At 43.6% G+C, this 16324-nt stretch overlaps 1 long non-coding RNA gene across 1 annotated transcript in view; it reads left to right on the forward strand.

Moving 5' to 3' along the window:
* LOC140915339 (uncharacterized) overlaps positions 1 to 16117 on the forward strand; it is a 29858-nt gene extending 13741 nt beyond the window's left edge. Inside the window, exon 3 of the long non-coding RNA XR_012160137.2 lies at positions 15556 to 16117. This is a non-coding gene — a long non-coding RNA (uncharacterized LOC140915339). The remainder of the gene's footprint in view (positions 1 to 15555) is intronic.
* The last annotated feature ends 207 nt before the right edge of the window (positions 16118 to 16324 follow it).

Genomic DNA, 16324 nt, shown 5'->3' on the forward strand with positions numbered 1-16324 from the left:
GTACAACTGGGCCCCAAATAACTGTTTCCTAAATGTACAAAATACACAAGGCCTAGCCACATATATATTGCTGCTCCAACTAGTTTCTAGTGGCTTCTAAAACACAGAACACAGTTAGCACACTAGAGGGCAGTATTTAAAGAGATACTACGCTGTACCTTTACACTACCTATCCTTGCAACAAAGCCCGATGCCAACTCTGTCCACATATTTATTCGAGTGACACCATCGTAGGACCTAATCACATTAGCCACGCCATCAGGGGCTCGTTCACCTGCACATCTACCAATGTGATATATGCCATCATGTGCCAGCAATGCCCCTCTGCCCTGTACATTGGCCAAATCGGACAGTCTCTAAGCAAAAGAATAAATGGACACAAATCTGACATCAGGAATCATAACATTCAAAAAACGGTAGGAAAACACTTCAACCTGTCTGGCCACTCAGTAAAAGATTTATGGGTGGCAATTTTGCAACAGAAAAGCTTCAAAAACAGACTCCAGTGAGAAACTGCTGAGCTTGAATTAATTTGCAAACTAGATACCATTAACTTGGGTTTGAATAGAGACTGGGAGTGGCTGGGGCATTACACATGTTGAATCTATTACCCTATGTTAAGTATCCTCACACCTTCTTGTCAACTGTCTAAATGGGCCATCTTGATTATCACTACAAAAGTTTTTTTTCTCCTGCTGATAATAGCTCATCTTAATTAATTAGCCTCTTACAGTTTGTATGGCAACTTCCACCTTCTCTGTATGTATATATATCTTCTTACTATATGTTCCATTCTATGCATCCCATGAAGTGGGCTGTAGCCCATGAAAGCTTATTCTCTAATAAATTTGTTAGTCTCTAAGGTGCCTCAAGTCCTCTTGTCCTTTTTACATTAGTTACACAGCCCAGTCACTGCCACCTCTCACGGAGGTGGAGTAATGATGCCAGTGGGAGAGCTCTCTCCAGTCGGCATAGGGTGTCTTCACCAGATGCGCTACAGCTGCACCAATGTAGTGCTTCTAGTGTAGACTAGCCCTTGGTTTCAGGCTACAGATTTAGGGACAGTGGGACACATTGTCAATTCCCAGCATTTTGAACAGAGTGACAAAGCTGCGCTTGGCTTTTCAGTAAAGAATGTCAGTGGAATTGGAATCACTGGCATGACTAGCAAGTCTTATGGGAAATATCCCAGGGGTGAATTTGGCATAGTGTCAGCAGTCAAATCTTCCACAACTTGAAAGTGAGTTGCCCCCGCTCATGTGGCAGTAGGGTCACAGGGTACATTGTTCACTCATTTATATAAGTGAAAAGTGGGTATAAAATGCTGCCATATGTTTTGGTGGGATTTTGCCCTCATTTTGCACAGGTGCCATGATGCAAGGCAATGCAGGGCTGGATTTAGACTTTTAGAGGCCCTAAGCACTGAAAAGATTATGGTGCCCCCCAGATGTAATTCAAAATAAAAACAATACTATACTGTAAAATAAAATTTTATTTTTCGAAATGACACAAAACTTACATGTATGCTGATATTAAAATAGCTTCTTTCTAGATTTTCTGATTGCAAAATTCTGGATAAGTTCATCGAAGCTGACTCAACGAAGCATGTCCGCTTCCATACACAAGAGGGAAAGTGAATCAAGTCTGTCCTGACACATTATTGTTCTCTGAGGGTTTTTTATTCTTTCCAGCTGAGAAAAAGAGCATTCTGCGGAGCAGTTAGTAATCATCAATGTTAGAAAAATACGTAGTGCGATCTCTACATTTGGTTTTCATGAGCTACAGCTCACTTCATCGGATGCATTCAGTGGAAAATACAGTGAGGAGATTTATATACACAGAGTACATGAAACAATGGATGTTATCATACACACTGTAAGGAGAGTGATCACTTAAGATGAGCTAATACCAGCAGGAGAGTGGCGGGGGAGGGGCGGGGAGAAAACCTTTTGTATTGATAATCCAGGTGGGCCATTTCCAGCAGTTGACAAGAACGTCTGAGGAACAGTGGGGGGGGGGGAATAAACATGGGGAAATAGTTTTACTTTGTGTAATGACCCATCCACTCCGAGTCTCTATTCAAGCCTAAGTTAATTGTATCCAGTTTGCAAATTAATTCCAATTCAGCAGTCTCTCATTGGAGTCTGTTTCTGAAGTCTTTTTGTTGTAATATTGCAACTTTTAGGTCTGTAACTGAGTCACCAGAGAGATGGCAGTGTTCTCCAACTGGTTTATGAATGTTATAATTCTTGACGTCTGATTTGTGTCCATTGATTCTTTTACGTAGAGACTGTCCAGTTTGACCAATGTACATGGCAGAGGGGCATTGCTGGCACATGATGTCATGTATCATATTGGTAGATGTGCAGGTGAACGAGCCTCTGATAGTGTGGCTGATGTTATTAGGCCCTATGATGGTGTCCCCTGAATAGATACGTGGACACAGTTGGCAATGGGCTTTGTTGCAAGGATAGGTTCCTGGGTTAGTGGTTCTGTGGTGTGATGTGTGGTTGCTGGTGAGTATTTGCTTCAGGTTGGGGGGCTGTCTGTAAGCAAGGACTGGCCTGTCTCCCAAGATCTGTGAAAGTGATGGGTCATCCTTCAGGATAGGTTGTAGATCCTTGATGATGCGTTGGAGAGGTTTTAGTTGGGGGGCTGAAGGTGATGGCTAGTGGCGTTCTGTTATTTTCTTTGTCGGGCCTGTCCTGTAGTAGGTGACTTCTGGGTACTCTTTTGGCTCTGTCCATCTGTTTCTTCACTTCAGCAGGTGGGTACTGTAGTTGTAAGAATGCTTGATAGAGATCTTGTAGGTGTTTGTCTGAGGGGTTGGAGCAAATGCGGTTGTCTACAGCCAAGCTCTACGATACAATGGATTGTGTGGTGTGGTCTGGATGAAAGCTGGAGGCATGTAGGTAGGAGTAGCGGTCAGTAAGTTTCCGGTATAGGGTGGTGTTTATGTGACCATCGCTTATTAGCACCATAGTGTCCAGGAAGTGGATCTCTTGTGTGGACTAGTCCAGGCTGAGGTTGATGGTGGGATGGAAATTGTTGAAATCATGGTGGAATTCCTCAAGGGCTTCTTTTCCATGGGTCCAGATGATGAAGATGTCATCAATATAGCGCAAGTGGAGTAGGGGCATTAGGGGATGAGATCTGAGGAAGCTTTGTTCTAAATCAGCCATGAAAATATTGGCATACTGTGGGGCCATGCGGGTACCCATAGGTGTGCCGCTGGTTTGAAGGTATACATTGTCCCCAAATGTGAAATAGTTATGGGTGAGGACAAAGTCACAAAGTTCAGCCACCAGGTTGCCGTGACATTATCAGGGATACTGTTCCTGACGGCTTGTAGTCCATCTTTGTGTGGAATGTTGGTGTAGAGGGCTTCTACATCCATAGTGGCCAGGATGGTGTTTTCAGGAAAATCACCGATGGATTGTAGTTTCCTCAGGAAGTCAGTGGTGTCTCAAAGATAGTTGGGAGTGCTGGTAGCGTAGGGCCTGAGGAGGGAGTAGTAAGCGTAGTAAGTATACACTATATAGTGTAGTAAGTAGATATGCAAAATTTGTCTCTAGTGCTGTTTCTGTTGCACTGCTACCATTTGCTTGTTTTTCGTGATTCGCTTGTGGGACTGGGCTTCTTTGTAGTTAGTATCTGGCAAAATATCTTTTGATATGTCTTCAGATCTTTCGACATCATTCCTCAAAGTTTGTTAGTGGTCTGCTAATGATTGACAGAGGTCTGCACGTATTTTCAAATCCAATTCTTTTTCTTGGAGGGCTTGACTTGTGTGGTAAAAGCGTTGTAAAATTTCATTCCACATGGTCAACGTGAATACAAACTCTAGTTCTTGCATCTTGTTTGCAACGTTTTCTGCCTCTCATATAGTTTCTCCCTTTTGTGATTGGTCTTCAGCTGTACTTTCTAATGCATCCACAATCTTTGAGTAGACTCCAGAATTGCACTTGTTGCCACTGCATGTGCCTGCCAGCGAGTATTAGAAAGAGATTTCAACACACGATCATTGCCCAAATATGTTTTAAGAACTTCCCATCAGTGTGTTGAGGCAGAGAAAAATGTATAAAGTAACTGGACTGTAGAGAAAAAACTTACTGCCACTGGACAACAATCAACAGCACTGAAGCCAGATTGAGATTGAGAGTGTGCAGCACAAGATATGAATATGGCATATTTGTTCTGTTCTAAAAGCTTCTTCTGCATTCCTTGATAATGCCCTGACATGTTGGCAGCGTTTTCATAAGAAAGAAAAAAAAACGAATCAAGTACATAACTCAGAAGAATATATCAATAATAAAACAAATTTATTGCAATACATGACAGGATCTGATTTCCTCGCATTATTTCGATCTATGTTAGTAGGATGCCCCCCTGGTTTAGGTGGGGAAAAGTAATAAGAAGAGAACAGAAAAACAAGGAAAGAGTGTGTAGTGGAGTGTAAGGAAGTCTTACAAAGTTCTGATTTTTTCCATGATGACTACTTCGATGCTTTTTTTGAAATATCAAATTTTTTCAAAAAGCTCAGGTTTTTTGGTGCCCCCTGCTTTGCTGGTGCCCTAAGCACATGCTTAGTCTGCCTATTGGGTAATCCAGCCCAGAGGCAATGGCATGTCAGACCCAGAATCTCCATGTTGCACGGATCATGGCAGAGAGCAGGACTTTGCTTAAGCATTTAGTCTCCAGGAATTTTAGATACACCGCAATATCAAACTAGATAAGTTAAAATTTTATTCTATGCTTGGTTCATCACATGACAGGAATTAGTCCAAACAGCAATCAGGAAGAAGATAAGGACTCTTTAAAAAGGTCTCAGAAGTGATTCACCATTGGAGGTAGCTGCACTGTTGAGGAAGGGAGCTGTGTTCTTCACAGACATTTTATTAATCCAAGTGCTGATCTGTCTAAACTGGTTTCCAAGGGAAATTATAGTTCATGTATTTGTCTTGCTGCATCATACACAGACAAGAACTTCCAAGATAGTGATACTGTCTCTTGCAAACACTACACAACTGAAAGTATTCTCCCCATCTACATGTACACAGCCACCCCACCCCATCCCAGGAACAAATGTATATTACAGTAACATATAACTCTAAGACTAGGTGTAAAATAAAACATGTGACAAGCCAGAAGCCATTCCAGCAATTAAGAAATAATTTCAGGCCCTCAAGTAGCTGCCCCGGTACCTTCACTTTACAGTTTGCTGGAAGGAAGCTCTCTTTTATTTGCTTGTGGTCTTCCAGGGTATGCCTACACTGCAGTAGTGAGCGAGCCCCCGGCATGAGTCAGTCTGCTCCAACTAGTGTGCTAAAACTAGCAGTGTGGATGCTGCACTTCAGGCTTTCGAGCCCGGGGCTCTTGAAAGCCTGAGCAACAACCTGAGCTGCAATGTCCATTTTTAGCGCATTAGCTTCATCTTCCATCCAGCTGTTGAACTGTGCTGGAGCTAAACAAATCCAGACTAGAAAGAAGGTACATATTTTTAACAGTGAGGGGAATAACAACTGGAACAGCGTATGTAGGGAAGTGGTGGGTTCTCCATCACTTAAAATCAAGATTGGAGCATTTCTAAAAGAGATGCTCTAGCTCAACAAGACGTTATGGACTGGATGCAGGCCATAATATCTCTACAGTCTATTCATCTATTTAATTTTATTGCCAGCTACTCTCTTTGTATTTCCTTTTTCTGTCTGTTTTCTCCATTTTTTTTTTTTTACAGTTGCTTCCCCTGCATCTCTCCCTTTTTCCTTCCCTTCTAGGATGCAGTCCCCTCCACACTAAATGCCCTTTTTCTCCTTGTCTCCCTCAGATCCCTCTGTAACTCTCATGCTTAGATACCCTCACAACAGGAATTATGCAGGAGCCCTTGGAGTGCGAAGGACACTGTAAGAGCTTCTGCCCATTGGTGATGTTAGATGAGGGGGAACACTAAGGGTAGGTCAGTGGCTCCAGAGATCCCTCTGCCTCACTTTATGTGAGGCTTAGGTATGTCTGTGCTAGGGCCTGATATGCAGCTGCCATCTCTACCGTCCAACTGAGCTGTTTTTGTGCGCCCTAGAGTGCATAGCCATGACATGATTGGTTCTGCTTCTGGATGGAGCTATCCAGAAATCATAGCAAGGAGCAAAACTGAACTGTAAAGGCAGCAACACAAAGGGATCCAGCCACACAGGGCTGGGCCCTGCAATATCCATTAAGGTAAGGAAGGGATGTCAGACCAGAGGTGGCCCCCAAAACCCACCTATCCCAATCTGCCCCTAGGCACTTGCGTAACTCAGATCCTGGCTCTACTTCTACATCCTCCCTCAGTCCATGTGAAGCGGACAGTACATGTCCCCTAAAACCTCACAAAGCCTCTTACAGCGTCCAGCTCCAGACCAGTGCAGGCTGCAGGAAGAGTTGGCTTCCAACAGATTTAAGTTAAAGTGTTTGGCCACAGCAGACTAATTAGGGTTGAATTTCAGCTGAATTCAAAGCTAAATGCTGGTACAGCTTGCAAAGCCAGCTGAACTCTTCTAAAGGGAGAGAGACCCAGACTGGGAAACACTTCATGAGAAATGCAGTTTACAGTTGCGTAAACCAGTGATGATGTGATGCAGTTCTCCAATTTACACACACATCTTGAATGTGTGTTTCCAGACCACATTGACAGGGTGCACAGCATACACTCAGCAATGCAACGCACTCCTTCCTCTGCAAGCAAGGATGTGCAGCTTGAGTTAATATCAGATTTATATTAATGTTTAGTTTAATCTTTCCATTTGCTTGTTTAACATAATACAAACCAAAATAGGAATTCCTGAGCGAGACACACTAGCACGGAGAAGGTGGTGTTCTTCAGCCTAAACATCCTTTTCCTCGTCTTTACTGTTGGGTGGTTTGTTTAGTCTTTTGTGTCAATGGCATAACTATATCAATCAACTCAGACATCTATTTCAGACTCCATTTTCCTGCCCACCCCGCATTTCAAATTAGCTGGAAAATATAGGGTCCTTCTCCCTAATCTTCATATGAGGAGAGAGATCTTCAGAATGATCTGTTACTTTGGAAAGCAAAGAAATTAGTGAGCTTTCTGGGAAAGAAGAATTCTACAGATAGAGTCGCACTTTTTAACTGTTCTAGTTGGACTGTTCCTATGCCCAGCTGTAAATGTAACACTAGTATCGTGTAATTGCCCATGGCAAAAGCCTCTGTCTTGAGAAGCAAAGGAAATAATTCCCCGTTCTCTTGACTGAAAGTGAAATGGAGTCATGTATTAGAATTCTTAAGTCAGACCCCAGGGAATTTAGTCTTTCTTGGAACAGACCAAAGTGCAGTGAAAGCTCCCAGTTATGAAGTGTTTCCTCTTTAATAGGGCACAAGTGCTTTAGAACAGTGTTTCTCAGCCTTTCTGATACCAGGACAATCAGTGGCAAGAGCAGCCTTCTAGTTCTGTTTGGCAGATCGGGCGTGGAGGGATCCAGGTTTCAGGTGAGGCAGTCAAGAGAGGACTGTGAGGTATCACAACAGGGTCTTTTTCATGTTGGCAGCACTTAGGGCATGGGGAAGAGGAGGAGAACCAGCAAAGGTGAGGAAACCTCCACCCCCATCCTATTAAAAAAAAAAAAAAAAAGTGAAACCAAATGTAGCTTTTCCCTGCACCCCTTTCCATTTGTGTCTACTGTAAGTCTCCGCAGTCATGCTCCCCGAAGACCAAAGCACCCCCATAATGGCACCGGTGGTCGCCTTGATGCCAGAGCTCTTGCTCCATGTACAGCCACAAAACAAATCGTTTTTGGTTATTAACCTGGCTAATTGCTTTTTTGCCTTGCCCCTTACTCCTGCCTCTCAGGACCGCTTTGTGTTTCAGTTTAGGGGAAAGCAGTTCACCTTCACGCAAGTCCCCATGGAATTTCACAGTGCCCCCTCCATTGGCCACAAGCATGTGGTGGCCATGATGGACAAATTGCCCCCAAGGTTCGTTGCCACGTCATTTCGTACGTGGATAATTTGTTGGTGCACAGGGAACCAGAACCCCAGCTGCAAAATATCACCAGGACGGTTCTCATTAAAATTAAAAGACTGGGTTCAGGGTGTCGTTAAAAAAAGGTGCAATTGGTCCAGCGGTCAGTCATCACCTTGGGTATCACCCTGGGGGAAAAGGGTAGGCTAGTAAATGTTCATAGGCAAACAGGGTCGTGCATGGTGTAAGATGAAAAAGCCCACTAATTAAAAACAATTGCACACCATCTTGGGGGGCTTTAATTTTATTCAAAATCACACTCCCAGCTTGGCCACCCTTGCTTGCCCCTTATGGGCGTTGCTCAAAGAAGAGGTGCGGTGATGCTGGAAAAAGCCGCAAAAAAAACACCATTAAAGCATTGAAGTGAGCGGCCTTGTGAGCCCTGGCCCTTGCTTTTCCAAGGGCCAAGCTGCCAAGCTCTTTTACCTTCGGCTGTCATGTGGTCTGGAGGCGCTGGGGGCCGCCATCCTCCAAAAAAATGCAAAGGGCTGGCTAATCCCAGTTGCATATAATTCCCACGTGCTGCAACAGCCGGAGATAAAATATATCCCCTGTAAAAAGGAGTGCTTGGCGGTGGTGTGGGAGGTGCAGGCTTTCCAAGCATATACCGAAGGGCCGCCAATAATACTGCAAACCCCACACACCGCCCTAAAATATATCTTAGCTGGGTCCAAAATAAGTTCAGTCTCGAACACCTGCTTGGCACAGTGAACACTGTTCCTCACCTAAAGGGTGGTGGCATCGAAGACTCTGCAGTCCCCAGACCTGCTCAGCATGGCGCCAAGCATTCCTGTAAGGTAGCAGAGCAGAAACGCACAAGCTGCCTGAGAATGGGACCTCCTTTTAATCCTTCAAAAACAACCCCAACTAACCACTTATGGTTTACAGATAAATCCTGCTTTTTCCACCAAGAAAATCGGTACGTCCAGTGGGCAGCCTTGAGTGGGGGGTAAGTAAGCCTCACCAAAAACTTGGCGCATGGTTCAGCACAAAATGCCAAAATAAAGGCAGTGCTCCAGGTTCTAAAATATAAGTCAGCTGGGGAAGAACTTCATGAGCTATCTAGTAGCAAACAATAAGTATGTGGTACAGGGGGTATCAACGTACATGTTCTATTAGAAAAAATTATTAAAACACTGCGAACCGTAAGCCCATCAAAAAAAGTGGCAAAAAATAATGGCGTTGAATAAAGCACAAAAGGGGGAGGTCTCCATTGCTTGGGTAAAATCGCATGCCCATCAAAACAATAAATTACTCCATAAATAAAACAAACAAATAAATTAACTCAAAATCTTTCAAGTGAGGTAGCGGCATTGGTCACAAAACTAGCCACCGCCAAGCAGAAAAACATTGTTCAAAAATTGCACAAGTGGGCACATAAGGGGGTTAAAAAAACCCTGTTCAAAGTGAAGCAAGTGGCACAGTGGCCAAAACAAAAATAAATAATGCAACAAATTGTGAAGGAATGTCTTCAGTGCACCCAGGTAAAATGAGGAGCTCAGTTCCCCATTTTACAGAGGCAAAAAACCCAAGAGGTATGGCACCACCTGCAAATAAATTTTATTCATCTGCTACAAACAACAGAAAAAGGGTTTAGATACCTCCTACTAATCATTAATGTGTTTTCAGCCTAATCAAAAGCGTTCCCAACCCGGGTTAATATGGCAGTCGTGGTGGCCAAAAAACTCTATAAAAAAATCTTCTGCCAATATGGCACAGCCCAAATTATTGGCTTGGGTCGGGGGTGGGGCCTTTTGTGGAAGAGGTTCTTAAATCTTTGCTTGCTGCCCTAAACATCAAGCAACAAATACACACCAGTTATCGGCCACAAAGCAGCGGCACTGTGAAAATGCAAAACCAAAACCTTAAAAATGCCCCCTATAAAATGTGCTCTGCTTCGGGAATGAATTGGCCCGAAAAGCTGCTGACTATTTTGGCAGACTTACTCAATTCTAACCGCCTAGGTACCAGATACACCCCCTACCATATCCTTTTTGCTCATCCAATAATGTGGGGTAATCTGTGAAAATGGGAGGGAAATTTACTTGCCAATTCACCAAACGGTCGGTATATCACCCAGCTAAGGAGAAAGCTCTGTAAAACTCAGAAAGCAGTAAAGGCTGCTTTAAATAAGAAAAAGGCCAAACGCAAAGGGCTCATCGTTAAAGACACCCGGGGATGGAAAATTAAAAACAAGGTAATGTTGCAAAAACTGGGAAAGGCAGCCCACACCCTAAACGTTAAATGGGTGGGTCCGTACTCCACTGTAAACCGCATCTCCCCAGTAGTGTACCAGCTTCAGCTACCCGGTAAACTAAAATGGGCACATCCCAATCAGCTCAAAACATATGTTTCTTCCTGGGTTTCTGGTTGTGGCATCGTAGGCCACAGTTGTGAACCAGCTACCTGCCTGGACCATCCAGGTTTCCATCTGTCAATGAAATTATCTGGATAATTACAATTATGGAGAGGGAAAGTACCTCCAAAGGCTCTCAATGGTTCAAGCTACCGATGGGGCCCAAGCCACAGCGTGGCTCAAGGCTGAATAAAAGAAGCCGTGGGGGCAGTGCATAGTCCAAATAAATGCCATAGGGCCACAGCAAAATACCTGGTGGGTGGCCCCAAACCTTCCATAAATCCCCCAAAAAACAAACCCTGTTCCTCATGTGGTGGCCTCGAGCGAAATGAAAAGCCCTTTGGTGAGCAATAACAGTCCATAATCCCTGGACAAAATATTGCCCTTGTAACCTCCTAAACCAGGCAAACAACCTCCACGACAAAAACCAGAAAGGGCTGTAACAAAACAACTAATAACTTTAAAAGTATTTATGTGCCTCAGTTTCCCCAATAAATGCATTTACGTTGTTCTTTTTCTTTCCGTTTTGCTTTGTTAACAAAACAGACATGAATAGCAAGAGCCCCAAAACACGCTAAACAGAAGTGATGAAACCACTCTTGCTTCTTCAGGCCTGCAAAATTCGCCAGTGTAATACAATGTATGTCTGGTGGTCCATAGCTGTAAAAATCCTCGGGTATCTGACACCTTTGTCATCCTTTGTTAACTTTACCACTGTTCAAAATTGGCCATGGTGGGGGAAAAAAAAAAGGTCAATTATCCATTGACAGGGGGGCAATTGTGGCTTAGCATCCTAAAAACGTGGCATGACGTATTACCTGGGTATTTTTCCAGGGGGGGCCCCCTGCCAAGAGCCCCAGGTCCCTTGGCCCTGCGTAGCCCTCCCCAATTGAATCCCAGACGGGATTAACCCAAAAGGGCCCTCTCGCCAGGCAACACCATGTGGGGCAACACCACGTCCCATCACTACCTAAACCTCCCTCCCAAAAAGTGTGTGTCTACCTAAAAACAATGGCCCCTACCTCTGAAAAAGAAAAATCTCTATCCATACTGCCAACACTTTGGTTCCACAAAAAAGGAAAAAGCTAAAAAATATTGCTCAAGTAAACTACCAATGGGAGGGTACATGGAAAGGTGTTCAATGTCACAAAAAAGTTCAAGATGCCACCCGAGTCAATGCTCCACATTGACAGCTGGCATCAAAATGTGGTGGTAGTATTAGTCCCCGAATGGTGTAGGGTTCAATCTAACCCCCACAGTTCCAAATCTTGGTGTCTCACGCATATCACCCACTCATCTGCACACATGACCCGCCAGTGTGGGGAGGTAAATATTACATGCCCCAAACAATTTCCAGCATCCCTTCTAAACTGTAGCCTCCTCTGCTCAACCCCTAGGCTTCAAAAAACAATTCTAGGAAACCACCTCCACATCTCCCACCACCAGCGGTGGTGGCAAATGTTACCTGCCACCCACTGGAAGGCTGCCACTCAGTGCTAAATCCTCCTAAGTGCCACCTTGAAAGCTTTAGACATTTACCTGCCCCTGACATTGTTAGGATAGAGATATTCAGGCCTGTCGGTAAAGGCCTGTACTCAGAGAATGTAGGTGTATTCTTATCACTTAGCTAGTTCTAGAGGTATAAAAGAAAGAAACAAAATCACTGTCTGCCGGCGTAAGGGCCTTCTCTTACTGTGACAGTCTGAGGCCTTGTTCTTAGGCTAAGGCCTTTGGCTAAGCAGCAGAGGCAGCCATAAGCTGGGAAGCGACCGGTCACATCCTCACATTCCAAACTAGTCACATTGAAAGAAGGTGCCATTGGGCTGTTAGGAATATAATCCTGTCCTGATAATGCCTATCGCCTCCAGAGAAAGGGAAGTGCCTAGAAGATGTAAAAGGAAACTTAGTTTGATAGCATCCTGTCTGGCAAGAACTCACTTATCAATAGCTGGATGTGAAATCCTCACTTCTGTATTGTTTTGTCATTATAGTTTCCACTTTACTATTGTTTATTTGCATGGTCTCTGTCTGGTTCTGTGATTGTTTCTGTCTACTGTATAATTAATTTTGCTGGGTGTAAACTAATTAAGGTGGTGGGATATAATTGGTTACATAATCATGTTACAATATATTAGGATTGGTTAGTTAAATTTCAGGAAAATGATTGGTTAAGGTATAGCTAAGCAGAACTCAAGTTTTACTATATAATCTGTAGTCAATCAGGAAGTGAGTGGGTGTGGGTGGGAGAGATGGGAACAGGGGATGGGGGTAAGGAATTTGGAATCATGTTTTGCTAAAGAGGGAAATGGGAACAGGGAATGGGGGTGGGGAAATTGGAATCATGTTTGGCTAAGGGCAGGAATGGGAACAGGGACACAGGTGTAAGGCTCTGTGGTGTCAGAGCTGGCAAGGAGGATACTAAGGAAGGAAACTGGAATCATGCTTGCTGGAAGTTCACTCCAATAAACATCAAATTGTTTGCACCTTTGGACTTCGGGTATTGTTGCTCTCTGTTCACGCGAGAAGGACCAGGGAAGTAAGTGGGTGAAGGAATAAGCCCCCTAACAGACATGCTTTCAGGTCCCTGCCTTCCTTCCCAATTGTACCAGGGGCGCCACTCTCTAACTTGCCCTCCTCAGGCAAACGTTGTCCTTGTCCCCCCGAAAAAGGTGAACCTTAGTGGGCTCCTTGTGGGATGGGGCCAATACGGCAGCTAGTATTTAAAATATTCAGCAAGGGGCCATAAAAAACAAATGGTTAAAACAATTTTAAAAGGCCATAAAACTGGTCACAAGTGCAAATCTCACCCACCTTACAGTGGCCACCGCCACCCTTAAACATACTGCCAAATTGTGCCATACTGCCATACCTCCACACGCAAAATACCTTGCAAAACTAATTAAAACCATAATTAAGGCCAAAAACCAACTAGCATAAAATTTTGTGTGCTCCCAGCTTCAACAATATTTAACCCAACAAGTCTGTAGCATCCAAAAGAATGTACTCCATGAAGCCCGGCCCAGAGAAATCCATTCCCACTCAGGGATTCTTCGGGAGCAATGGCCTTTTCGCAATTTCTGAAGGCTCACTAACTGAAAGTGCACAGGCACAGCCTGCTCCTTCACAGCCTTTGGTCCCATAAAAAAAGTGGGGGCCTCTGCTATAAAAGATCCAACCAGGCCTTTGGAAAGCCTGCCTCTGGAACTGAGTGGTCCATCACAACATGTGGAAGGTGGTGCCCCCCAACAACACGGCTAAGCAGTATGTGCTGACTACATCTTCTAACTATCAGCATATATGGATTGCAAAGGGCAACACTTGGCAACTGTGGCCTCTAAAGCCCCCTCAAACAATGTGTAAAAAAAAAAGGCAATACCAGGCCGCTTTTATCATCAGGCCTGCTCTGAACAAGGAGGAGTTTGGTCACTGGTTTTACCTCAGGGTTTGGGAGTGTGTTCCTCTTCTTTCTGTTGCTCTTGGACTGGTATTGACATTTCTGCACTGGGGTTCAGGCACCCATAGTCAGGGCTGCTCTAAGTTCAACCCACAAGAGCAATTCTGGTGGCTGGAGTTCGACAGGGCAGGAACACCCTGACCGTGCCTTATATGCCTGGAAGAGCTGCCCTGGAATCTTCTGTGGACCAGTTAACCTGGCCTTCCAGCTTCTTGCTGGGCAGCTGGAGCGTAGAAGATCGATGCCTTTGTTGTTTTGGGATTTGTTTATACACATCCTTTACAACTTGGAGGATTTAGCCACATTTTTTAGGCGTTGTTTTGAGAAGTTATGCTACCAATTTTTAGTCTTTTACTTGAGATGTAGTACCCTATTTCTTTGTTTTTATAACTGGGATTTATATCAGTTTTTTGTTTCTGGGGAATGTGTCCCTCTTTTTTTATTTTTTATTTTTTTTCCTTTCTTTGTATCTGATTCATATCCTGTATTTCCCACAAGTATTGTTCTGGGGTTAGCAGTGTTTCCCCCCTCATGATAGCTAAAGAGATTTCAAATGACATAGTTACAAATTCTTCCCATCCCTGAACACATCTGTGGGATATCCAGCTGAATTCAATGACATTTCCGCTTCCCTAGTAGGATAGTTAAAAACAAAAACGAATACACTTGGGAAACAAGCTGTGTTTTGGAATGGCTGCTTGTCATTTCAGGAAGAATTTAAGGCTGTATGTGTGAGTGCAGAAGAATCATTGTGCAAACAAAAGGAACAATCAAAACAAACAACAAAAGCAGTTAACTTGAATCCAAGACCAAGACCATGGCACAAGAGATATTTATTTATCTATCCATTGTTACTGCCCTCATCAGCGTGGTATCTGAGATCTTTCACAATTCTAAAAGAAAATATTTCTACAGATTTGAAGACCTAGAGCCTAAATCAACTTAGGTCCATTTACTTCAGGGATATTATGCTTATTGACATCAGCTGAGGAGCCGGTGTAGTCCTCCAGAAGAGTGAGAAGAGGAAGGATGATCCAGTGACTCGAGTGTTAGCTTACAGTAGTGGTTCTCAACCTGTGGTCCGCAGGCTGCTTGTGGCCCAATCAGCAAACAGCTGCGGCCCAAGTGACATACTGAGGGCCATACAGGTAGTATTGGATGCAGCCCACAATGGTAAATAGGTTGAGAACCACTTAGAGTTTAGGAGATGTGATTTCAGTTCCCTGCTCTGTTACAGACTTCCTATGTGATGCTGGGTGAGTCATTTAGCCTCGCAGTATCCCAGTTTCCCATCTGTAATATGAGAATAATAACAGGGGTATTGTGAGGATAAATATATTAATGATTGTTTGGTGCTCAGATACTGTGATAATAGGAACGATATAAGTACCTAAGGTAGAAACCTAGACAGAGAAGAGGTTAACTCTCACGGAGTTAAATACAAAGAGAAACCTCTCTCTGTAATATCTTCCAAATCTTCCAGATTAAAGATGAAGTCTTGAATTTATTAAAGTCAGTCACATATTGAGACCAGATGCTCCAAAACAACTGAGGTGGTCATGGTTAAAAATGGGGAAGAGAAAATCTAAGAGGCCTTGCAGGATAGCCTTCTATATATTTTGGCTTGCTTTTCCTACCCAGTTTTCCCTAAACCTCTTCAGTACCTCTTCGGTTCTTCCTGCTTAACCGTTAACTTTTCTAAAATAAATTTTTGTAAACTTCCAGGTCTCACTCAAACGCCAGCTCATTACAGAAGCCCATGCTGTGAGAACACATTCCTTTTCCTTGGAGTGGATATGGAATATTCAGAAAATATGGGATGTGGAGTGTGTACAAATTTCAAATTTAATGACCCTCTCTGGAAATTTGAAACTGAGCTGCTTGCATCTTGGAGTGAAAAACACCATCGAGCAGTGACTTTAAGTGCATGTCTTACAGCTGCATGGCAGGAGGAGTCGGTAAGGACTGGAAGGAGGGTGCTAAAGATGTGGTTGCTTAAAGATGCCTTGTAGTAAATTGAAATATAGAGAAACAACCCTTCCCATTATTGAAATGTATTATTTGTCCCACAGTAGTGCCCAAAGGTCCCAGTCAGGATTGGAGCCTCATTGTGCTGGGTGCTGTACAATTATGGAATAAAAGACAGTCCCTGTCCCAAGAAGTTTGCAATCAAAAGCCATGAGCCTGGAAAGTTTTATGCCCATATCTAATTTAAAGCATGTGAATAGTCTCATTGAAGTCCTTAAAGTGAAGCATGTGTGCAAGTATTTGCAAGATCAGGGCCTAAATACAGTCAAGAGGCAACAAGAAGAGTAGAATACAATAGACTGAGAAAGAGGGGAGACAAAGGTGATTGCAAGAGGAACACAAGGTTGAATACGTTCTTAGCTAAGTGCACAGATTGGAGGCACAAATGTTTGTTTCTTATAAGTTAGGTGGAAAAGATATTAATGAATCACTAACTGGCCACCTGCCAAGTCAGCATCATTAAGCA

The sequence above is a fragment of the Lepidochelys kempii genome, chromosome 7 (genome assembly GCF_965140285.1).
Source record: "Lepidochelys kempii isolate rLepKem1 chromosome 7, rLepKem1.hap1, whole genome shotgun sequence".
In the NCBI taxonomy this organism is placed as follows: domain Eukaryota; kingdom Metazoa; phylum Chordata; order Testudines; family Cheloniidae; genus Lepidochelys; species Lepidochelys kempii.